Here is a 25,169-nt window from a genome sequence, read left to right on the forward strand (position 1 = left end):
GAAGGAAAATTATTTTTTCTTTGTCGAGATATTGAGCCAGACAGAGTCAGAGAGGATAAGGATGTGGGTTTGTAAAAAAAAGAAAATAAGAAAAGGAAAGAGTGAGAGATACACAAAGGACTTATTGGAGTACATTCATTCTTTACTCATTCAGCATGCTGCTGTGAGCACACACTGTTCAATGCTAAGTTGTTATTTTCTCCTATGTGCTGCATGCAACCCCAGCCTGCCTCCTCAACACTGCTTCAGAAAGGTCAGAGTGGCCTCCACAGTCCAGACTCTCCCAGCTGGACCAGGACTGCTGATAAGTATGAAGACATGGCAACAGGTCCCAGGTGAGTTTCAGGCATTATTGAACCGTGAAACTCAGACCGAGAGCTCTACGAGATCAAACAGGGGGAGTGCAGAGAAGGCCGGGGCCGGGCGCTGGGACTCAATTCTCAGACTCAGGGCAAAGCTTGTGACCAAAGAGGTGCTGCCTGAAATCCCCGACCAATAAAGAACATTGGAGTGTGGAGACCCAGCTTGTTATCATCCCATTGATTGCCTTTGACATGTTTTTGAGAAGAGATCTTTATCTTTAACCCTTTAACAGCCAGCTTCCCTCTTTTATCCCCAAAACCAAATCACAATTGAATTTTCCCTTTAAATTTTTCCAGGTAAAATCAAACCATCTCTCTCTCTCTCTGTTTTTGCATCCAATAAGTAGTAACAATATATAAAAATGTTTTCTCATCACCAATGATTGATTGCTTTGTATGTTTTGTAAAAGGCATCACTTTCAGTCTGTTTAAAACAACTGACTTTAGACTTAAAATTATTCTCTCAACCTTCATATATGCTACCTGACCTTCACTTAGACTTTGCTATTGTCATAACCTCTAGGGCCATAGGTGTCGCCACCTTTTTGTAGTTTTATAGAAGGTACAGCCTATTTCTTACAATAGAGTGTGCTGTACCCACATATCTATATCATAGACTGTATAAAACATGGAAGTAGTCTCAGTGACGACCCCTTGGTTTATAAAGAGCCTTTATAAAACCCAACATATCCAACATTGGTCATCATATTGGAATTGCTATTTGTTGCTAACTTGTATGCAAACTCTTACCCCCAATTCACACATACTCCGTGCGCTCCGCGGTCGGTCAGCGCCACGCACTACGCCGAACTTAGCTGCCACTCTAGTCAATCATTGTGTTCACACAGGGCGCACTGCAGTCCTTCTCCGGCATGTGCCACCGACGGCACTACCCTCTGCTCTGTTTCATATATGCAGCGAGTCTATTTTCGCCGGAGTGCGCTGGAGGCACACATCAAGCTGGACAGAATATGACAGCCCGGACAGGAAGTCAAACAAGGAAACGCACAGAGCATCCAGTCAATTTCAAAATAAAACACTATATACAGACTCAAAATCATATTTTTCATCACTTTATCAACATTACGTCAAAACAGGAACCGAATGAACAACAATGCATCCTCAGAAAGACAAAGCAACATGTTGTTTGCATGTTTTTGTCTTTATTCCTGCGGGATCTTGTAGTTCTCCTGTGATGTGTCATGTCACGCTGAGGTCCCCAAAACGGATCCAGTGTGAATGGGCGCGAGACGTCCGATGGAGAAAAACCTTGGTGCTGACGGACCGCGGAGCGCACGGAGTATGTGTGACTTGGGAGTGAGCCTTTAGTCAGAACAGATGCATGATTTTTTTTTAAATCACTCCTCATCTAGTTTTTGAACAAAAAATAAATGAGCTTAAGAACCCAAAACCATTTCTTGTATCAGCATGTAGAGTTGTGTATTTCAAGACATACAGGTCACAATTCTTCTGTGAAGGCGTTGGTGGGTCCTGAAGCTAGACCGGTTGAAAAGCACTGTCGTACTGGTCTAATCAATATTTGACTGTGTTACATTAGTTAAATGACTGACCACTTCTGCTGCTGCTTGTTAAGATGGTTTTACTCTTATGTGTAGAAATTAAGCAGAATGCTGTAAGTAGAGTCAGTGTGTTGAGTGTGCAAACACAAACACACAAAAAAACATTTTTTAAAAAGTAGAATGAATATTGGTTGTGTTATTTATTTAAATTGGCTTGTAATGTTTTTCACTTTGGGAGATCTTGTCAGGGAAAGGCCATTGGGTGGCAATTATGCTTTCATCAGTAGTAACAAAGTGAAATTAGTTTTTATTCTCACATATGGTCTGTGTTGTTTCCATAGCAACAGGTCATTCTGCTGTAGCAAAAGAAAGAAGGCGTTAAAATTGGTAATACATCTGACAAACTTCATTTCCTCCTCTTCTAACTTTTCCTGTCCTCTCAGTCTATTTTAACAATAGCCTTTCTTTCTCTTTTCCTCCCTCTCTTTATCCTCCTCCCTCTATCGAAACCACAACACTCACGTCTGTGCAGAGTATCTCCTGCTTGATCTCATCTCAAACAGCTGATCTTGAGACCAGTTTGTCTTCAGATCAAGCTCTGCTTGTTCTTTGTTCTTTTCTGTTTTGCTCTCTTCACCGCTAACTGTAAAAAATGAAGAAGGAGAAAAAACTCTCCTGGCTGTTTGAGACGACCAGAGAGAAGAAGTTGCTTTTAAAACAATACAGCCAGTAATGAGGAACTCGATTCTTTTTTTTCTGTCTGGCACTACTTTTTTAAAGTAAAGCAGTCAAGGGTCAACTTTTCCGATTCTGTCAGTCCTGCTAATGAGCAGAGTGGACGCCCACCATCCACTGCTGTTTGCTTTTAAATGATTCACCCTCCAATTATTTATGAAGTCTGTACTTTTGGAAACATTGAGCATGGTATGGACAAATACTTTAAAACATCTCCTTTCTGGACATCATAGATATAAAGTTACAAGAGAAGGTTACTCTATAGGTATCAGGGCTGAAGCAAGATCATTTCTATCACAAAATAAACAGTATTAGTAATTCAGACAGCAATAAAAACAAATTCTGGCATCATCTTGTTGTGTCCCTGGTGGTTAAGTGTTTAAACACATTTTATGTTGAGTCTTTCCCAATTTGATTCAAGCCGACCAAAAAGCACAGAACACATCTATTTTTCAGCACATGGAAAAAAAAACATCTATGATGACTCTGGGTAGGTTTCCAAACTTACTACAGCTAATAGACACATTTTACTAAAGGAGTGCAGCATGTCAACAACACAGACAGGCCTAAGGAAGCCAATGATGTCATTGGAGTAATGAGCTTAATCATACTCTTATGTAGGATTTTTCCTGTATTCAGAAATTGGAGGTGGTCGCCACCAGCCAATACCGTAAATGAACATGTTTACAGCCTGGTACGAAAACGAAATTGGTCTGATTACCTCACGTCTCGATCTGCAACATGTATTAATAACTCATCCATTTGGGATTTTATGAAGGATAAGCATTACTCATAACAAGGCACATAGCTGACCTGACTGACAGGCAGACGTGTGTAACAATGTGTCAAGTGGTAAAAACCCTGCCTCATCTCCAGCTGTCATTATGTCGACTGAAAGTGAGGGTGAGACAACATTTCCAGCATGGCGACAGTACAGCTTTAGTTGTGGAGCCAAAGCAATGACTAAATAGACATTTTTGCTATATACTTTATTTTTACTATACGAACTTATTGTCAAAATGATGTCACACTTCATGCTACTGAATATCAGCACTCTGTGATTATCTTCGGCACTTGGCCTGCAACCTGTGTCAATGATGAGTACAACAGCACTCCCTCCTGTTACATTACTCAATCAGATCCCTCAACAGTCTTCATTGTGTGTTTCTTATTTTAGGAACTTTAATTGTAAGAATTTTCTTTGGAGGTTTAACACTTGACAAGGTGTATGTTTGCTGTTGTTAAACCTTAATGAACCTTTTAACATATGTACACACAGCTCAATTGCAATGGTTTGAAAACGATTTTATCCAGACAGTTGTCCATGCTGTAGGAAGTGTTGGGATGTGTGACTCAGCTGTAAGGTTGTGACCATTTTGCAAATTCTGTTTTGTGCACCATGTCACCAGCCAGCTACAAGAGATTCTTCTAGCAAGGAATAAAGTCATCTCTTGTATTTCGGGTTACATAAATATTGCAGCTTGAATTCCAGAGAGGATTTATCATACCAAAATACAATGGGAAAAACACACATCTCTTTCACAATAACAGAACAGCAGTGTTCCAGTGCCAGAAGCAAACTGAGTATGTTGACATACTGTGTTTCTGTACCAACAAAAAGGGAGGCACACTATTTGTATTTCTCTAAGCCATATAATAGATTTGTTTATCTGCTTATGACTGGAGGTTTCTCTTATATGTACAGTCTCAGATTTAACCTTTAAGGCACAAATAACCCCATGCAAAGACTTCATTGCATATCTTACTTTGTAGTTCTCTTTCATCCATCTTTTACAGTCTTGCAAGCTTTTGATCGGTTGTTTTTTCTGTGCTATTATTTAAGCTTGACATGTGTCATGTTTTAATCAAGCAGCTTTGTCCAGGGTTGAAAAACATTAAGCCAGCATGATAGTGCCAAAAACTGCAGTTCCTCATATGTCCACTTGAGGCTGACTCCTAAATCAAGACAATCTCCATGTAGCTCCATGTTAAAATATCTAACTGAACAGCAGAAGTAAAGCCATTTACAGCCTGGGATAAAATGGTTTAGGTCTCTATAATTCTCCCTTAACAACAACTTTTCTTGGGGGGAAAGTCACTTTTAGAACTATTGAGTAATCATAGTCAAAAATCATTTGTGGTGTAGGGGCGCTGGTGGCGCAGTGGTTAGTGCGACCCATGTATGGAGGCTGTTGTCCTCCAAGCAGGCAGCCCAGGTTCAAATCTCACCTGTGGCTCCTTTCCCGCATGTCATTCCCCATTCTCTCTCCCTGATTTCTGAGTCTACCCACTGTCCTATCTCTCAATTAAAGGCCAAAAATAAATCTTTAAAATATAAAAATTATTTGTGGTGTTAAAACAATGTTTGTTACATAGTTTGCACCATTATTTAAATTTGTGGTGTTATAAACCCCAGAAATAAAAAGGACTTCATAAATAATACTGTAGCTTGTGATGCAGGGCAGTGCAGTGTGTCTATTTATGGTTTAAAGTAGAGGTGGGAGATATGGAAAAAATATCATATCACGCTTTTTTTTTTGTTGCAAAATCACGATCACGATTTTATCACAATTTCTTTCATACTGATCTTAATACTAATTTGCAAGTTATTGACCAGTTCAACCAAACTTATTTCCCTATATAATGTTTAAAATGTATAAACAGGTGAGCTTCGGGTGGAGAGGCTTCATGGAAACTTTTAAAAACTGAGAGAGAGCAGAAAACACTGACAGTAATATTTTTAACACCGGTGTTATATCTCCACTCACTGACTGTCTGAGCTCCGCTCTGTCTGTCTCTCTGCAGACTGTCAACGTCTCTCCGGCTCGTTAAATGGTTTCTTGTGTCGCTATCCGAGATGTAAACTTAACTGTGCAAACTGTGCAGATAAGTCAACTGTTGCTCACATTGTGTTGGTTGGGAAAAATATCAGAACAGTTGCATATAACCGGGATGGAGTCGTTTTTGTGGACTTACTCTTAAATTTCGTATTCCTTTTCACCACAGCGGAGCAAAAAAAAGGGGGGGGGGGGGGGGCATGTCTGTGTAGGAGCATAAACAGTAGCATGATAGAATAAACACATTAGCCTGGTTCTACAATCGTCAGCACGTTAAAATCCTTCACGATCTAAGATTGTTATATCGCACACCACTAGTTTAAAGAAGTGGTTCTCATCTCGTCTAGCCTTAGGACCCACCACCAACTCCTCCCTGAAAAATTGCGATCCAAATTTCTGATATTTATTAATCAATCAGATTTATTTAATTAAAGAATTGAGCAGTTTGCAGCTTTGGCCAAATCTTTAGTACCTCATATGGTGCAAAACATCTGATGGAAGCAAGAAACTGAACAACACTAAAACATTTTAATAAAGCCTTTGACAGACTGAGACAAGGTTCATTTTTCCAAGCACATGCACGCGACCCAGTGAAAACAGTTCCGCAAGCCACTTTTGAGTCCAGACCCACCACTTGAGAACCATTGGTCTAAAGCAGAGGTGTGTCAATGAAAAATAGAAACATAAATGTATCCAAATTTGTGTGTGAAAGTGTGCACGTATAAGTGTTAACAAATCCCCTCTGTTGTTGAAAAAAAGTCCTCTCACTCTAAAAGAGAAAAACTGTGGGAAGTTAGACAGCACTATAGAAGCAAATGGCTTCAGCTCTAATAGACCCCCACTGAAAGAGAAAATAAGAGTTATTCACACGCTGCTTCCTAAGTCTTTAAAAGTTCACCTGGAACATCGGCCTTGTATCTGCTGTACAAGGAAATGTCACAAAGTGGTCTTTTATCTTTAATTGCAACATTTATGTCAGATCAAATTTTGTCTGGGAGAAAAACATCCATCAGGAGAAACCTAACACCATTTGACAAAGGCCTTGCAGTATTTGCACATAATGAGGCTGAATGAAATCCAGCCTCCCTTCCACATTTTCATTCACTTTACACTTGAGGATTCAGAGCTGCTGGAGCACTGTACAGACAATCCTTTCAGAGAGGGCTTTCAGGTGGAGGTACAGTACTTGGTTCAAATGGAGGTTTATTGTACATGCAGTCGACGCACTTGAAAAACTCTCCCACTCTCTTTCTCTCACCTTCCTTTCTTCCTTCAGGCAGAACCAATTATTGCAATTGAAAAGGAGGCAGGTAAAACTGGAAGAACATATCAGAAAGGGGATGCTGGTTCACTAGTTTGTGTAGAAATAATGCATTACATGGTTCTTTAGTGTGTACAGAGAGAAAAAAACAGGCTCTCGAAAAATCTATTTCAGGAAATGTGAGTGCCTGTGTGTTTGCGTGTGTTCACGCGCGTTTGTGTACGTATGTTGCACACTAATGAGTAACAACCCAGGCTGACAGGCGGACAAACTGTCACAGGGGTTAAAGAGCACTTAGATTCTGCCTAATCCGTCGCTTCCCTCTACAGTATGCTCGCTCGAATTGATGATTAGAAAGATCCGAGAACTGTAACATTTCCATATATTCCCTGTCTCTCAGCAGCTCAGTCCTGCTGGGCTCGCTGACACCTGGCTTTTCTGACAGATTGTGTTGTTCTGCATTCTAATTATCAGAAAGAAAGCTGTTTGTTATCCATAGAACCGAAACCAACTGTGTCTGTTTACAATTGATGGCACAGTGGAGGTAGGAAGCAGTACAGGGAAAGGGCATTAACATCCTACTGGGGGAAAGCAGGATGCACATCATACTGACATTTATGCTTCAATAGATGGAAAACACATTACAAGTGACATTCTGCACTAGTTTGATCCTCTGTTGGTATAAAATAATATTTCTATTATATATATTTATATATTTTATTCATGCCAATATAGGCTACTAAACTTTACATCAGATGCCTTATTTTGCAGAGCTACGGTGCATCTTCATGTTGTATTGGATTCCAATGCCATTAGATCATGGAAATCAATTCCATGCTAACAGTGTAATCACGCCTCGTGTGATGATATATGTTTTCCTGGGGCTTCAAAGTTAAATGAACTGGACAGACTATCCAGGACTGAACCCTCATCACCTGAAAGAGGTTACAACAACTACATAACTTTGTTTTACTATGAAATGCATGTCTTCATTTTTAGAAAATAAGGCTATGTAGTCCTGGAAGCTTGGTAAGACAAATATACTTGAAGATCTCTGGCTTATCGCCAACATATAGCATGCAATATGTTTTTGCTAGCAAAGACTAATCTTAGTGTCTTTGTATTTTTGTGCGGTCTTATTGGGGGTAAAACTCCCTTCTTATTTGGATTGATTAGTTAAAGTAAAACTCTCCAAGCAAAACAAGTTTGTAATTTGTCAGATAACTGGCTAACAATCTCAGCCATGAAGAAGCAGAGTAGGGTTTTTAAGTCACAACCTCACCAACTACCAACAACCAAGGTGCATGGAGAATGAAAAGGCTTGAAGGAGTTCAAAAAGCTCCAGCAACACTTGTAGTTTAAAGATCAGCGTCATAAGACTGATGGGTTATAGTGTCATCCAGGATGTGCCTCATAAAAGCTAAAAGCAGAAACGTGTTGGCGTAATAAAGTGAAACTTCAAACTACATGTGTTGCTGGAGCTTTTTTTAATTTTTTTTGTGATTTAACATTTCATTCAAAAAACATACAGTTCCATCAACTTCAGCCTAAAAACTCTATTCAACTATATTATGCTCATTAGCTATCTTTTTTATTTCCTTCAAAGGTCACTCAAATATATATAGCTTTTGGTTACTATAGTGTTTATTTGGGCTAACTTTAGACTACAGTCCTCCCAGCCTTGCTCACCTATACAGGGACAGGTTTACTGTGGGGTTTGATTTATTACTGGACCTTTGTTGTTTATTGTAGCCAATTATTTGATCAAATGCTGTAAGGTGAGCTTGAATGCCACCATTAAATATAGGCTGTTATAATTACAGCAATCAATGCCTCAGTGTCCATGTGATGGTCAGTTTGGCTCAATGTTTTGCTCATTTGAATTATCTAATGGGAACAAATTAACATATTGGCTGGTAAACTGGCTAAAATAGGTTTAACATTTAACATTTTTCACAATTGAACATTTATCTTTAGTCATATCTTATCTTGTTGATCTTACAGGCTCTGTATAACTTGTATGTTACAATGACCAATGAGGGCGAGGAGCCACAGGTCAGAAGGGGACTTGGGCTGCCCGCTTGGAGGACTATAGCCTCAGTACATGGGACGTGACCTAACCGCTAGCCCACCAATACCTCACAAATGTAAATCTTACAATGTGAAATATGTTCGCCTGGGTGTGGATTAACTATTACATGAATGTTAATCAACTATTTTTCATCCTCATTTTATTGTTCAGCATTGATAATACAGCCCCTTCCCTTCCCAAGCCCAACCCTAGAAAGCCCAAACGTTTTGAGAAGGTATCAAATGTCTCTTTACTCAGTGTGGTGTATCAACTGCCTCCTTATACTCAGCAGCAAATTTTCCCCCAAACAGAAACTATTCTCTTTCTGTCTGTCTATGTCTCGCTGTGCTGTGGGCTGAATGGCTGATGTCGGCTATCAGCATCTCACCTTTGATGACAGCGAGGCAGCTTGAGGCAGTCAACGCCGGCGAAACCAGAGGTTACGTCAGGAGAGCACCCACACAGAGTTTCACCCCTCTCAGGGGGCGTCACAAATGTTTGCCTCACAAATTAAGAATTCATTTAAAAGTGCTGGTGCAAAAAACTCTCAGAACCCATTACCATTTCTGTCTGAGAAAGAGTCTCTGGAGGCTGGGGGAAGAAGAGGAGGGGGGGAAGCAGGCTCGATGATTATCTATTTTTAGATACTAAAAGTGTCCCCTAAGACAGGTATATTTAAGAGCCTTGGGAAGATATAGATAGTGGAATCATTTTCTTCATCCAACCTTTTACATTTCTTCCTCTATTTTTTTTCTTCAGCTGCTCCCCAGACACTTCTTCCTTGGCTTTTTTTTATTGAATATTCAGCTCAGTTTGACCATATCCCCTTTTAAGAGCTCATCTACAATCTCTGCCACAGTGCACTGCATTTAAATCAGATTTCAGACATTAATCAGATTTTTAGTGTGACTTATACCCTGAGCGTGGTTAGCAAGATGACCAGCAAAAGTAGAGTTGAAGAGTTAAAGTTTAGCCTGATAATGAACCCTTTTAATGCTTTTAGTTATTAATACATTTTCCACAATAAGTTCCCCAAAGCCTTGATTTGTAATGTGTGGGCTGTCGTGCCTCATAAAGGTACTGCAGGTGGGTTAGCAAATATAAGTACAAGAGAAACAGAACTTTTTTTTGCACTGTTATAATTTTGTCATTTCACTTACTTCATTGACTTTTAATTTGTAATGTGTATGTTGATTGATTATGTAATTACACCAAGTGGCAACCTCTGGCGTTGAAAAAATCAAGCCGATGGATGTGCAAAAAAACTGCAGTTCCTCGAGTGTCCACTTGAGGCTTTGCTCCATGATCTCCGGAAGTCACATACACACCGCATCCAAAACGCCTGTTTTTCCAACAGACATTAACATGTTTTCAGACTGGTACAAAAACAATATAGGTCTGATTAATTACTGTCCTCATGGACACACGGAGGGTGGATTTTTCTTATAACACATCCGTTTTGATTTTATGAACAATACGTGTTATTCATAGATAGGCGCGAGGATGACCTGATAGACAGCAACCGCAGGAAGGCTTAAAACCCGGCTCAGCTCCAGCTCTCAGTCTGTCGTAAGGTTGCCTTAAAGTAAGGCTTAGACAGGATTTCCAGCATGGCAGCTGCCCTGATGAGCATTCAAAGCCCCCTGCAGTAACAGATGGTTGCTGTCACTCAGGCTTCGTCCATTAATATTTACAGTCTATGATTTGCACTTCATTGCTGTAGACCCCCTTGTACAAAGGGTTTTGTTTTTCAAATTAAATTAACTGGTAATTCCTGGATTTTAGCCTCAAGTGTTGATCAGAGTCATTTTCTAAGGTTCTAGTGGGGCTTCTGCATATTTGACTGTCAGCCTGGGACTCTTAAGTTTGAAAGTAACTGCCCTCCAAAGTCACTGATAGAAAACACCTTCTCCTTTTATGTCACTTAACAAGCCTTTTAATAGCTACTTTTCATCCAAAATATTTAGTACAAAGTTAGTTTATGAATACAAAACTAAGATGAAAATGCCTAAGGGTAAAACTATTAAGGAAAAGAAACAGTACGGTAAAAGTTTTATTGTTTTTAGGTGTCTATCCTCCACATGGCATCAGATACATTTTGAAGAGAAATTGACATTTCCTGCTGTAAACAACAGCAGTCACATTAGACTGCCTCCATCTTAAACCCCCACCTATAGAGTTAGGATCCTCCTCCCCAGTGATACTTCACAATAAGACGCATTGTTACTAAATCCTTCTGCTGTTCTGTCTCATCAACAGCAAAAAGCCTGCACAGCTAACACCTCCCCACTTTGTACCCACAGAGCTGTCAGCAGCAGCCTGCACCGTGGGGGGAATAAAAAGATGAAAATGATTCATGTGATGTTATGTTGTGCTACTCGGTAAATCAGCCATAACAAGTAAACAAATTTATGTTTCTAACACAACACAGAATGTGACAAGTGGGGGAAAAATATGAGTGAAGGATTTTATTTTATCCTCTTTGTCCTTCAGGAGTGTGAAAGGGGGCTGATTTATGGCTCTGCTGTTGGTCTCGGTGAGGCCATATGCTTGTTGATATACTACAATTGTTGTTTGTGTGTGTGTGTGTGTGTGTGCTTGCGTGCGTGTGTGTGTGCATGCACTGCTCTGTTATGGCCATTCAACCCAAACTGGCAGGCGCAACAGTGATTGATGGAGGTCAGAGCTGTGTACAAATCAAAACAGACAGGAAAACACGCACATGGACACACAAATACACAAAGCACCTGGATTATCCATACTTACTCTAAGCCAGGGCTATTCGGAAAGATTTGAGAAAAGTGAAATGCCAAGAGGCTGGACATTGAATTTTTCTATGTTGGAATAAAAAAAAAAATACATTCAAATAATTTTAAAGTTCATTCTTTTGAATCATAGAAGAGAAGAAAGTTGATAGTCTATAAACACAATGTTGCATTTACCATATTTTCTTGTATTAAAGGGTAACACAGCCTTCCAAGTCTGCTAGGCTCAAACAGCCTTGGTTAAAACTCAGTACTAAAATCTGCATTCTTGTGTTTAACACTGTCAAAATTAATGATTGGCTAAAATGTAAAATTATCAAGGTAAATCACAGGCTGATGTATGAATTCCTTAAGTTTGGCATTGCTGCATCAACAACATGTAAAATCATTTTATTCTAAAAGTGACTTATTTGATTCTTTATCCCTTTTCCATATTTAAATGGTGTATTAAATGGTTAAAGGGCCACAATAAGGTCTGAATGGGCAGATAACGCCCACAGGCTGAAAGTTGAACAGGTCTGCTGTATTCACTCACACTCCTGCACTCTCCAGGAGTTTTAGCTGAGCAATTTGCTCCTCTGCTATTTCTTTTCACGGTTTTTCACACTGCAGACAGCCCCAGAGACTGGACCGTACACTCAAGCTGGCCGTCAAATTTAAATCACTGTAAATGACCTGCCATCGCCATTCAACCCCAGAGCTGGAGGGAAGGAAACATTATTCTCTCTTATATTCCTATTTCTCAAACTTACAGTAGAGTGGTACCGACTGATTTTCACTGCCCCCCACTGTCTCTGCTGAGAACTGCACCATGCTGTGTCAGCTGACAAAAGGGCTGCAATATGATTTATTTTGGACAAAGGCAGACGGAGAAAGCATGTGGTGTTATATCACTCCTGCATCATTTGTGCTGGGCCTTAAACAAAATCAATTCCACCAGTGCCACAATCAAATTCTTCTCAAACCTTAAATATTTCAACAGTTCATTTAACTTTATAATAAATGAAACATCAAATATAAAGTGATACCAGAGGCATTTCCAGTGCGTCACCTTTGGTGGCATGGAATTGAATTAAAAATCTCAAGTACCAACCATAAACTACAATTGACTATCTGCCCAGTCACAGAATGACTTTAACTTCAAACAAATGTATTGGGCTTTGTTGTAACCCAAGCAGCTTCTGTGACATTTCAATGTGAACATTTTTATTGAAGATTAATACGTTTTTTACCATGTTGTGTTATTTTTTAAAAGAAAAACATGTACACAAAATGAAATTTCCAACAAATGTATGTGTACACATATTTCATGCCCCACCTGCATTACCCCAGGAGAACCACCTCAGTTGAAAATTGTGATATTCCCCTGAGTGAAGCCAAAAAGTTGCAGTAGTTGTCAAAAGGATGTTGTGAACTTAAAAGTAACCGCAAGCGTAAGCACAGTTGCAACACTAGAATAGGAAGCATATGATAACGTGTGAAAAATTCACCAATGTTGTGGACCTTTCAGGACTTCGAGCAGCTGCTTCATGTTATGCTAATGATCAGCTATCTGTTAAACATATGGTGATAAAATGAACTTTTATGTACACTCAATGTAAATGTTTCCCAAGTGATACACAAATCATTTTTCATGGACAGAGATGAACAAGATCACAATAAAATGGAGATGTATTCTCTCCGCTGTTGGTTCAGGTCTAAATAGCTTTGTTTTCTTCTTACATACATGTTTGATGAATCACTCTTACATATGTTGTGTAATGTAACAGATGCATGATGCCCATGTTGTATATGTACAGCTACTTATTAACTGAGGAGGCATCAAGCAGAGCGCATGAATTAACTCATACCCTGGGGTAAGGCGTGTGTGCGTGTGTGTGTGTGTTCGTCATTAGCAGTTTTAGTAATTGGACTAAAGGTCGATGTTAACAAGATTGAGAATCAAATTTCTCCCTAGATATGAATTTCACACAGATCGCAGGCTGAGAAGACATACTAACACATACGTACACTCATGTGTCGTCTGCATACGCAATCACACAATCACTCATTTGTTCCCAAAAAAAGTGAGCTGACATTTCCATTCTGCAGGCGAGGTTACCTTGCTCGTGACATTTTGCACCCAGCACTTCATCCTCCCTCCTCTTCTCTTCTGCCACTGCGTCTCATTAATGCTGATGGCCAATTAACACAAGCAAGAATTACTAACCTTTTCCATTTCTCCTCCACAACACTAATGACCCCAGTGTCCTCCACTACTTATCTCTATCCCTGCTACCCAAAGACACAAGTGAGTTTATTTCAAAGCCTGAGGCTGGAGTTAATGCAGCAGCACTCATGAGGAGAAAGATTAATATAGTTGTGGTTTCTTTTTATTGTCTTAAAAGGCAACGCCACCTACGAAGGGCTTTCATGGAAGATTATATCCAGAGGTGAACTACTAACCCATGTGGACTTGCAATCTGCTTTTGTCTGATCATTTTCTTTCATTTTCATTTTCTTGTATCAGAGTTTTTTACAAAAGTGATGTAAACCTTTATGTGCTCATACTATACTGTTGACGTATCAAGCAAGGTGTGTTTTATTAGGAAGAAGTATTAAACACGTGCTGTACGTGCTCTCGCCCTTTCTCGTTCTCCTGCATAAGCACAGATAAGGGCTGGTGAGAAACGCAGACAGGGAAAGGAAGATATATAAGGGACCAGGCCTGGAAGACACTATCCATCACTTCCTCAATTAACATTTGATTAGGCTAGATGGTGGTCTGTATCGACATTTCATTAGTAGCAGAGTCAGTATAGCACCATGTCAGTTATGCTAATGACTTGGCTGTGCTGGAGCAGTCACACACCACAAACTGAAGATCAGAGCTGGCCAGAGACTAATGAAAATGTCTTCCTCCACTTTATTTTGCTCTCTGGTGGGCTAAAACAGTTTCTGCCTGAAAACGCTGTATTGCACATAGATGCATTTACTGTATCAGAAGAAAATTAAGTTTTAAACAAATTGTCTAAATCTGCAAAAGCCGGAGAGTGGAAAAAATCTATAAACAAAAGGGAGATGTATCCTATCCCTTAGTGTTCATCATATACATGTTCACACAATAATGAATGCATTCGTTTGAATACTTTTAAAAACATGCAGACGGGAGGTTTGTTTCTGCACTATTCTTGCCCTGCATGGTTTCTAAAGCCTTTTAACTAGTAACCTATGTAAAGTTGATATAGTATGACATCATTTTGTGTTGTTTATGCACTTTTTTTTTAAATAATGAAGAATGTGATTCATTCATTCTGCTGTTTCATTTCCTCATTCTCTTATTCAGTCTATTGCGCACGTTAGTGGACATTTGTTTGTCTGAACAAAAATTCAAGTTTGTTTCAATAAAATCTGTATGGCATACTAGGCTATACATAGGCAACTATTTTGTTGAACATGACATGTCCTTAAGTCAAAGAGCCTTCAGAGGAAGGGGCTACATTATTACTCCACAGGAGGTTACACTGACATCTGGAGATTCATTTTGTTAGGCTGAACCCCAAAGGAACTTACTCAGAGTATATTGCACAAGCTCAAATCAGGACTTCTGGAACCAAAAACTCAGAGTTTCCCAGCCCATGCCCAATTAACTCGGAGGTTGGAATTCAGCTCAGAGTTTGTTGAGCCTGCTTTCTGACATGAGGCTCAGGACAGTGTGCCAATAGCATAACATGCTAACATGCAGCATCCCTGAATCAAATACACAATAAGTGTTTCCAAACCACGCCTACTCTGTTTCTGATTGGCTAGTGACGTCGGTTAGGTTGAAAGCGAGAGCTGCGTTACACGCATAGGCCTACCATTGGTAGGTGAACTACATTTACAGTAACTTTATAAACCACATCCACCACAAAATCCCATGTGTATTTTTATTCCCACTCACAGCCTCATGTCGGAGATCCATCAAGGTTCCGGAGTACTTTAAGCCCCGCACTACATTGGTAATTTGATTAATTGTTTTATTTTCAGTGTTGATTACAAATTATTTTAAAAAATAAATAAGCTATAGATTTAAAACGGTTTGCAGAGGAAATTAGCTGGTCTACCACTAACTGGAACATTCACTTATTCATCGACCTGCAAAGCGCTCACCGTTTACCACTGTGAAAATACCTTCAATTGCCTTATACGGACAGCAATAAAGCAGTGCAGATTATCTGGCCTGCACAATCAATGACAACAATGTTTCTCTCAGTGGAATAATGCATGAATAATAAGATGCAATCATAGCGAGACATGGAAGAATACATTTAGACAGGTGGAGATGAAAATAATTGATGGGTGGTTACTGGTTAGAGAAACTGCAAAAAAATTCGGAGGGGGGTATGACCTTTAGTCCCAGCACCTACAGGGCAGGGATATTACCCAGCAGGCCCCACACTGAGCCGATCGATCCAGGTGCTGGGCTCAATCCGATCAATATCGCCCCTAATATAGTCCATACTAAACAGTGGCTTTTTAATGAGATACCAGCAGCAGTTTTTCACCTAGCCTCTCTAGATTAAGTGCCAAGTGATTGTTACTGGACAGACCATCCAGATAGTTCTTTCTTTTTGGGTAAGGGGCAGGCAAAATAAGATTTATTCTTCTTCCTGCTCCTTTCCGTACATGGATTGGGAAAAATTGTGAGCCGTTTCTTATGCTATGTTATGTTTTTTTTTTTTTTGTTGTTTTTTTTCTGTTGTGTGTTTTGACATGTACGGAACAAATAAAAATATGATATTAAATGCAAAATAAGTGCCTATCATGTTTCATTTCACTACTATTTCAACCTCAGGCACCTCTGAACCCAGAGGGAAGAAAATATGACAGTTCAGTCCATTTGCAGGCAACTTCAGGACGTAAGATATTTGAATCCACGTTATTTAAGAGCCATTATCATCATCATTCCTTTATGCAACAATGATGCATGCCAAACTCCCTCAATGGCCTTATGAGAATATGTGCATGCAATCCTCTAAGCTATGCAAGCAGGCATGTGTGTATGTGCAGTTTGAATATTATGCAAAATACATTCCAGTGTCGTCCTTTGAAAGTTGGACCCTTCTCTCTGAAATTATTCCATTTTCAGCAGTGTACTTGGTTATATAAACACGGTTTTAAGTCCGGTGACATATCCTGCTCAGGAATCTGTCTGGCAAACATCTAGCAATAGCTCCCCCATGTGGTGAAAAGCTTTCCTACTCCTGCTACTTTAGATCATTTACATGTCTCCTCATTTGTATTCTATGTGATGGAGTTTCACCTTTTTTTCCCCCGCATGTTAAAAGTTACATCTGAGACTAAAGCTAGTAAGAGGACCTTGGCTTACTGTCAGCCTCTGAAGTCATATCACTTTCACAAAATGTCAACATTTGTCCAGACGACTGAACATTATTCAACCCAAAATGTCACATTTGCATTCTTTTGGTGAACCAATTCCCCCGCAGCGCTCTGCTAAGATACATCTTTTTACCTTCAGGCTAGACATTTGAAGGGATAAGGCCCCTCGCCACAGCAACCAAAGTCGACAGAATCTTCAGTAGGTTACGAAGTGAGTCTACACGAAAATCATTCTGCATTTATCTGCAATAAAAGGGAGCTAGCTGAGGTGACTGCAAATAATAAAGTGGGTTTTTTACTTCACCTCCTGTTTCATTGTAGATTCAATTTACCCTCTCTGCTTATATCCCTACAGTAGAGATATGCTGTTGAGGGTAATTGTTTGACTTCATTTTGATCTGGAAACTTTTGGAACATTCAACACATAGACACATCATGGATGTATAAGCAATTGATGTACAGTATATCATCATTTCCTGTTTAGAACCCCGTCCTTATAGTGTCTGTCGTATAAAAGTAATACTTTTCACTAGAACACGTTCAAGAAGAAACATACAGTAGTTTATATACAGTATTTATTTTAGGAGTTTAAAGATCATTTTATTTTGTTGTTTAAGTGCAAAGCAGCTTTCAACTCTTTCCCTTGGCACATCCTTAACCTGTAAGTACTTTTTTCTAACCATGACCTTAATGACAATAACCGCGCAATTTTCCAAACGACATCATAATGTAAATGTAATAACGTTATTGAATAAAAATTACACAAAATAAAAAAGTTGAAGAATCAGTGCATACGTTAATGACAAGGTACGAAAGTCTCTCAAACACTTCTGTCAATGACACATGGGTTGTGTTTCTTCAGCCAGGTCTGCTCGTTCAATTACTGGATAAACCTTGAATGACAAAGTCCTTGAGAAGGATGGATTGTTGGGTTCTTACCTCATTCTTCCTGGTCTCTCCTGCACCCGTGGCATGACCTGGATAAGGTCTGATCACGCTGCCCTGCCCTGGGAAAGAGGAAGCCATTAACAGTCCCGTGAGAAGGACACATTCAAATAGGAAACCATACAGAATAAACACAGAGTGAGCACACCGTCGCGTTCCCATGACCCAAAATGACTGCATGTGTGTGTGTGTGTGTGTATGTGTATGTATGTGTGTCTATGGGTGTGTTCAGTGTCAGCCAGATAACCAGGGGTGTTGTGTGTTCGACCCAGCCAACACCCTGCATGAGGGAAGACTACAGCTGGCATCTTTCTTAGAAATAACTGTATAGAAGATGCAGACTTTTGGATGATGATGATGATGATGATGATGATGATGCTGAACACACCTCTGCAATAAAACAAGAAAAACTTTTTCCATCTTTTGAAAATGTCATAGTTACTGAACGTTTTAGCGACAAAGCTCAAACACAAGGAGAAAAACAGACTCCCTTTCAGGCTTTTTAGAGGCTTTCTTTCAATACATAAATACTGTTAGTCAGACACAAAAGCTGATGTCCAGTTAGTGATTTAGATTAAAGGGTAGAATGATTTTTGCTGTAAGAAATGTGTTTACTTAAAGCACAACAGGGTTACTCTTAAAACTGAAGGATGCATTATGCAGAGGCTTGAGTGCAAAAGTTAGAGCTGCAAATATAATTTACAATTATATGAATCAGATAATGTGGGAACCTCTTTTGAATATTTTCAGTTAAATTGTTTCTTTAAATAATGTAGAAAAGCAGTGAAAAATGTCCATCTCCACATCCCACAGCCCAGGTTTGAATTTTCAGAGTTTTTTTATCCTCCAAATAGTATTAAAGCCCCGCATATTCAGTGGACTATTACATACTGTAGGACATAATCTTTGTATTTGTATTGTCAACAAGCTTTTGTTCTGCTCAATATAAAAGCATACTCATATGTCCTTCACTGTCTTAACGCTCAAGATGTGAGATCAAAGCCCTCCTCCTCTGAGTTATCCTCTGCCCACTGAGAGGCAGCAGAGATCCAGAACTGAACACACACCGCCCATACAGTCCTGACTGCTGTCTGCGCCTGGAGCCAAGCATATCATAAACACACTCAGTATTTCTTGATATATTGCAGGCAAAACCATATTTAATCAAAGCCAAAATGCAGCTAAATAAAACACTTCAAACCAAAGGCTGCAGGACGGTGCTGATGTATCGCTGTAATATTCCAAGTCTACATTCGCAGTGCATAAAATCAACATTTCTATCAAAAGAAAAATACACACTTTGTCCAAGTCTGACACTCAGGCTTTGATTTACAGCCATACCTTGGAACCATAACAGGTTGCTTTTCATTATTTCGTGAAGATTTACTATGTGAACCATTTCAGCTTAAATGGAAGTCATTTCAGTTCACCATGTTGCCTCTGAAATGGGCAATCAGAGCAAGCTTTGCACTAAACAGGTCACTGCCTGGGCCTGGGCGACCTGAGTCTTGTATACATTACGTATACATAAGTAGATGTGTGCTTTGACAAAGGTGGAGGGTGCTGAGAGCTAAAGGGTTGGGGGTTGTTCAGTGGAGGCTTTGAATATAATGTGATGAGGCAAAGGTTGAGAGTGAGGAAGACAAGGATGGGCTTGCCTCTTTGGAAACAAAATAATTAGAGACACAAAGGGAAATAACGACAAAACAAAAGAGGCAACTGCATTAATAGATGAGAAAATCTTTATGTCAGTATAATGGTGTAAAATAGAGACATTTGCATGTCTAAAGCAGATTCAAAGCTGTTTTCTGAATTGTTTGATGAACAGAGTATGTAAGAGGAATACTCCTTCACACTGCTCTTATTTAATTCCTGACAAAACCTCTGAACAGAGCGTAGGCACTGACACATTGATCGAGGCTTTACAGGCTCAGTGATGGATATAATAGCATGGCTATCTTTATAGGCCTGATGTACATGTGAGTGTGTGTGCGCGCATGTTCTCATATTCCTGCGTGCCAACGTGTGTGTCCCAGCTTCTTTATATGTGCATGCAAGTCTTGTGTGTGTATATATCAAGGGGGTGGGGGTTGTCTCTGAAAGCATGGTGCAGATTAAAAAGGGGGAGTGTGCAAGGGGAGTAATGACAAGAAAGAGGGAGCCGAGGGGTTCCCAAGGCAACCTGCTGCTCCCTGGCCCTTGCGAGCGGGCGTGGGGGGCCCTGTCTCATCTTGTGTTGTGCCTGAGCACCTGCACACTGTTTGCACAGGCAACAGTGATTATTTTGATGATCTCTTGGCTTGCTGTAAGCCCACATAGCAGGCCACAATGTCCACTGATCCAACATCTCTCCTCTAGATGTCATTCATTTATTCAGCTGGAAATGTGCTGAGGATCTGCCATATATGCGGAGAAAGAATGACCAAGCCCAGGAGTAGAGAAACAATCAGAGCACAACCTGAACACACACACAGCCTGATGGTTGCAACATGCTTGATAAAGCCTTGAGCATTGGATCCCTGATGATCTGTTACAGCCTAGTTTTTAAACTCCCATCAAAGAGAGGATCTCAATGGGAAACTGGCATTAAGTCAATGACACGTTGGAGGAAATCAGAGCCTTAATAGCATTCGGTCAGTTGCAGTAAAAAAGGCAAAAATCCAACTATTGAAATCAATCAGTGTGTTTCTGCTTTCTGTCTATTATATATATATATATATATAACCATACTATTAAATCATCGACAAATCCTTCAAAAACAAGAGTATGGAAGTCATTTTGAATAACAAAGAAATGTTTGCACTGATTGGCGTGGACAAGAGCACTTTCATTAGCGGCTAGCAGAGTATTTTTCATCTGTTAACCTCTCTGAATTAGCATAGGCCTACTGGCGTTTGAAATGTGCAACTGAGATGAAAACTTGTCTCAATTTATTTGCTAAATGCTCCATTAGTTAAATGTACACCTGCCAACTTGTGCAGGTTTTAGGTTGTTGGAATCAACCTTTTTTTGCTGTAAATGAGGCGAATGAGAGCCATGGAACTGAAAAGAAGGACATGAAACCCGTACAGTTCTGGGAAAACAGCTTGAAGAATTTTCAACTGTTCAACAATGGCATAGATATCTTAAAATTCTTGCAAAAATGACCCTTTTAACATACACTGTGATTTGATCCATTAATAAAATAAAGATTTGAAAGTTTTGTTTGCAATGAAAAAACGAAATACTCATGAGAAGTGGCCCCTTATGATTATGAGCAGTGAAAACAACAGCTTAGTACCTACACACACAAAGTCACACACACTCTACCCCTCCTGAAGACCTCTGCATTTCCTGTTAGTCCCAATAATGAAGAACAAGCAACTCTACTTCCTGGTTCTCAGGCTGGCGAGGAAGGAACCTCAGTCTGGTCACACGGTGCTCGCTACTTCCCCTTTACCTCCACCACTCCCTCCCTCCCGCTCTTTATTCTTTACACTTCTCTCTCTCTCTCTCTCTTTCAGTTTTTCATTTTTCTTCTTTATCTCTCTTATGTCATTGACTTTTTTCTCTCGCCTTTGTATCCCTTCGCCTCCCACACAAGCCCACACAGATTTCTAAACTGGAAAAAAGAAAAACAACTACCTCTTACAGGAGAAGACACCCCCCACCCCCTATCCCGCACACACAAACTCAAAAACAAAGACACAAAGTTTTCTCAATGGATGCAGGATGTTCCCCAGATCGAAGGATATTTTTACATGTCACTGACATGGTTTGACAGTAAAAAACACAGCTTCTAAATGTACAGGCTGTGTTTATCGCCTGGTGTGGAGAGAGGATGTGGAAGTTGTATTTAAAAGGACAGCCATGGAGAATTTGTTACAGGAAGGGACTAAATCAAGTGATAATAAGAGGTAGTAGAGATAGAAAGCGAAAGAAAAAGACCGTAAAATACGATTTTTCAGTTCACTGTTGTGGTGAAGTGCAGAGAAAGTGATCTTCTGTACGCTCTGCTACTAAAAATGGCCACTCAACACCCCAAAACCTCTGTATAAATCATTCATTCAGGCCTCCAGAGCACCATACGGGACTTGCTGATGCAGTTCAGGAACAAGTGTCGACAAAGTAGTGCTCCGTGTGGTTATGTGTCCCCATAGACGTGTTATAGCATCATTGTCTGGCTGTGAGCGCCGTGCTCTTTGCTCGTGCTCCCCATGGCGTGTCCCATTAGTGGTCTCACGCAGGCCACAACTCATTCCCGGCACGAGCCAAAATACTGCATTATTAATCAGCCCTGCTTGTTTACCCTGTGTGATCAACCTTCAAAGCAGAAGCCGTATGATATGGAGAAAAAAAATGGTGCTCTGGTTACGGGCAACAATGGTGGCATTTAATATGGGTCACGGTTACTAGGCAACCACAAGCGGAGTGGACTGGTGTTGGATTACTGATCGTTTCATAATTAATTACAGATTATGAATAATTGATCGAGAAGTGTTGGGTAATTTACAGTTGTGTGTAAATGGGAGCCACTCCACTGCCTTACCGTCAGTGTGTGTTTGCATGTGTGTTTGTGTGTGTGTGTGTGTGTGTGTGTGTGTGTCTGTGTGTGTGTGTGTGTGTGTGTGTGTGTGTATGTGTGCAAATGTTATGCATTTATGCACACAACTATCTTCTGTAGTGGTGTGAACTGGAGAGGCTATTTACAGTACAAATTCAATTTTAAATGTTTCCTTGAAAACATCTTCCCAGAAAATTCACCCAGTTTCTATCTGTTACTTTTCTTCATACATGATGTCAGGTTTAAACAGGTCACTGTTGCTCTGGATGTTCACATAGTAGTGTCAGTGATTGGCTGTGGAGAGGGGTTTAGAGAAGTGTGTGTATTAACAGAAAGGGAGAGCGAGAGAGTTAGGAAGAGCCACAAACGAAGAGAAGAGGATGTAGGTGAGAGGTAGATAAGCGGTGCGTAGGAGTTTGAGTGGGCCGAAGAGTGAGGCAGAGAGAGGGAGGGATGGAGCTGAAAGCAGATCTGGACAAAAAGACCAGCCAGGAGAGAAAAGTGTCCTTTTTTCCTCATTTCATGCCGAATCAAAAATAAAAATTGAGCTTTAAGAGAAAAACAAACACTAACAAACAAGTGTTTACAACTGTGACCAGAGTTTCAGACATTTTGCACACATGTATGAGTTAAAGCTCAAAAATGTGAGAGGTTTCTATATCTGGTATTAGTGATTGACCTTGCATAATTTAGACTAAGATGCTGTTCTGGAGGTGACCAGTAGGGGTCAATGACCAACACAAAGTCTGTGTAAACAGAATGCAAAACTGTGTGAGTAGGAGAGAAGGATCAAAGCCTTTTGATGGATGGATAGATGGATAGATGGATATATGGATGGATGATGGATGGATGGATGGATAGATGGATATATGGATGGATGGATGGATGGATGGATAGATGGATATATGGATGGATGGATGGATGGATGGATAGATGGATATATGGATGGATGATGGATGGATGGATGGATAGATGGATATATGGATGGATGGATGGATGGATGGATAGATGGATATATGGATGGATGATGGATGGATGGATAGATGGATATATGGATGGATGGATAGATGGATATATGGATGGATGGATGGATGGATAGATGGATATATGGATGGATGGATGGATGGATGGATAGATGGATATATGGATGGATGATGGATGGATGGATAGATGGATATATGGATGGATGGATGGATGGATATATGGATGGATGGATAGATGGATATATGGATGGATGGATGGATGGATGATGGATGGATGGATGGATAAATGGATATATGGATGGATGGATGGATGGATGGATGGATAGATAGATAGATAAATAGATAGAAAGATGGATAGATAGAAAGAGAGACAATAAAGCAGAAAGACATGAAACAGAGCAAGGAATACACTCTTTTTCAAGTTTTCTTTCCCCTCGCGCTACAATCTGTTACTATGGAAACACAAGGTAGACACAAAGATATGTCAAAAATATGTTTTGACATTGGCATTATGTGTAAGGAGAACTGCATGAGGCTCAGAACAAAGCTGAGAAGAAGGCTGTGTAAAACTAAAACAGAGCCTCAGTAGCACATCCAATAGGATAACATCATGATGTAATATGATTCAGACTCCATCATTTAGAAACTGATTAAATGCACTATTCAGGTATTACATTCTAAGTTTCTCCTCATAGAAAAGCTTTAATATATTATACTTTGAGGCAGTGATATAAGAAGTGGCGATGGCTGTGTAAATGTAGTGACATTTCTTCTTCTTCTGTGTCAGCACAGAACACAAATATGTCCTCAAACAGGTAAGAAGAAGAGGAGAGAAAGGAATGGGGCTGGTTTTAGGAAGTGGACACCAGTATGTGTATTATGAGCGGGAGATGCATAAAGGGAAGGAGGGAAAAAAAGAAGAGCGGCTGTTAAAAGAAAATAGAGGAGGAAGGTGAAAGGAGAGGTGGGTTACTGTAGTATCATTTTCCTCCTCAGACCCCGCCATCACTCCTTCAAACCCACCCCTCTCTCTCTTCAAACGATCACACACAGAGTATTGTACAGGCCTCTTGTTTTTGGTTGTTGGTGTTTGTAAAGATCATAGTCACCTTTATTATCCATGAGAAGGTGGAGCTTATGGAAAAATTGTTATAGGAATCCTTATCAGGTTTTCATCGTTAATGCGTGCTACTATTAGCAGGTGTGTTAGGCTGATAATCGACATGGAGGCAAACACATGGTTGATAAGAACAGGAGACAAAGTTTGGCTGATTTAAAAATAGACGGATAACATTTGAGACAGAATCATTCCTTCAATGGTTAAAAAAGTCAAATGTAACTATCATGAGTCTGTGTTTTCCATGAAATGTACAGAAGGGTCTATGCTTTGGATAGGCAAAGTGAAATAATAGATGATTATTGGACTGGCCACCGCATGGTGACGTTAATACATATGGTTAATGGTAAATGGACTTGAGCTAATTTTCAAGTCCTGACTACTCAAAGCGCTTTTACACCAAAGGTCACACCTACCCATTCATACCCATTCACACACTGGTGGAAGAGGCTGCTATGTAAAGCTTCCATCAGTATTAACTCATCCCATTCATCAGTGCACCCTTTTGGGATGAACTCTTGTTGGTAAGATATTTATGAATGAAGATTCAGCTAAAGAAGAAAAAAACCCAGCTTAAAACAGTTGTTTAGGGATAAAATAGGTTTTGTAGCGATGTACGTGATATATAGCACATACGTTTAATTACGAAGCAGTAGTAAAGCTGCCAAG

The sequence above is a fragment of the Labrus bergylta genome, chromosome 15 (assembly GCF_963930695.1).
Source record: "Labrus bergylta chromosome 15, fLabBer1.1, whole genome shotgun sequence".
NCBI classification, from domain to species: Eukaryota; Metazoa; Chordata; class Actinopteri; order Labriformes; family Labridae; genus Labrus; species Labrus bergylta.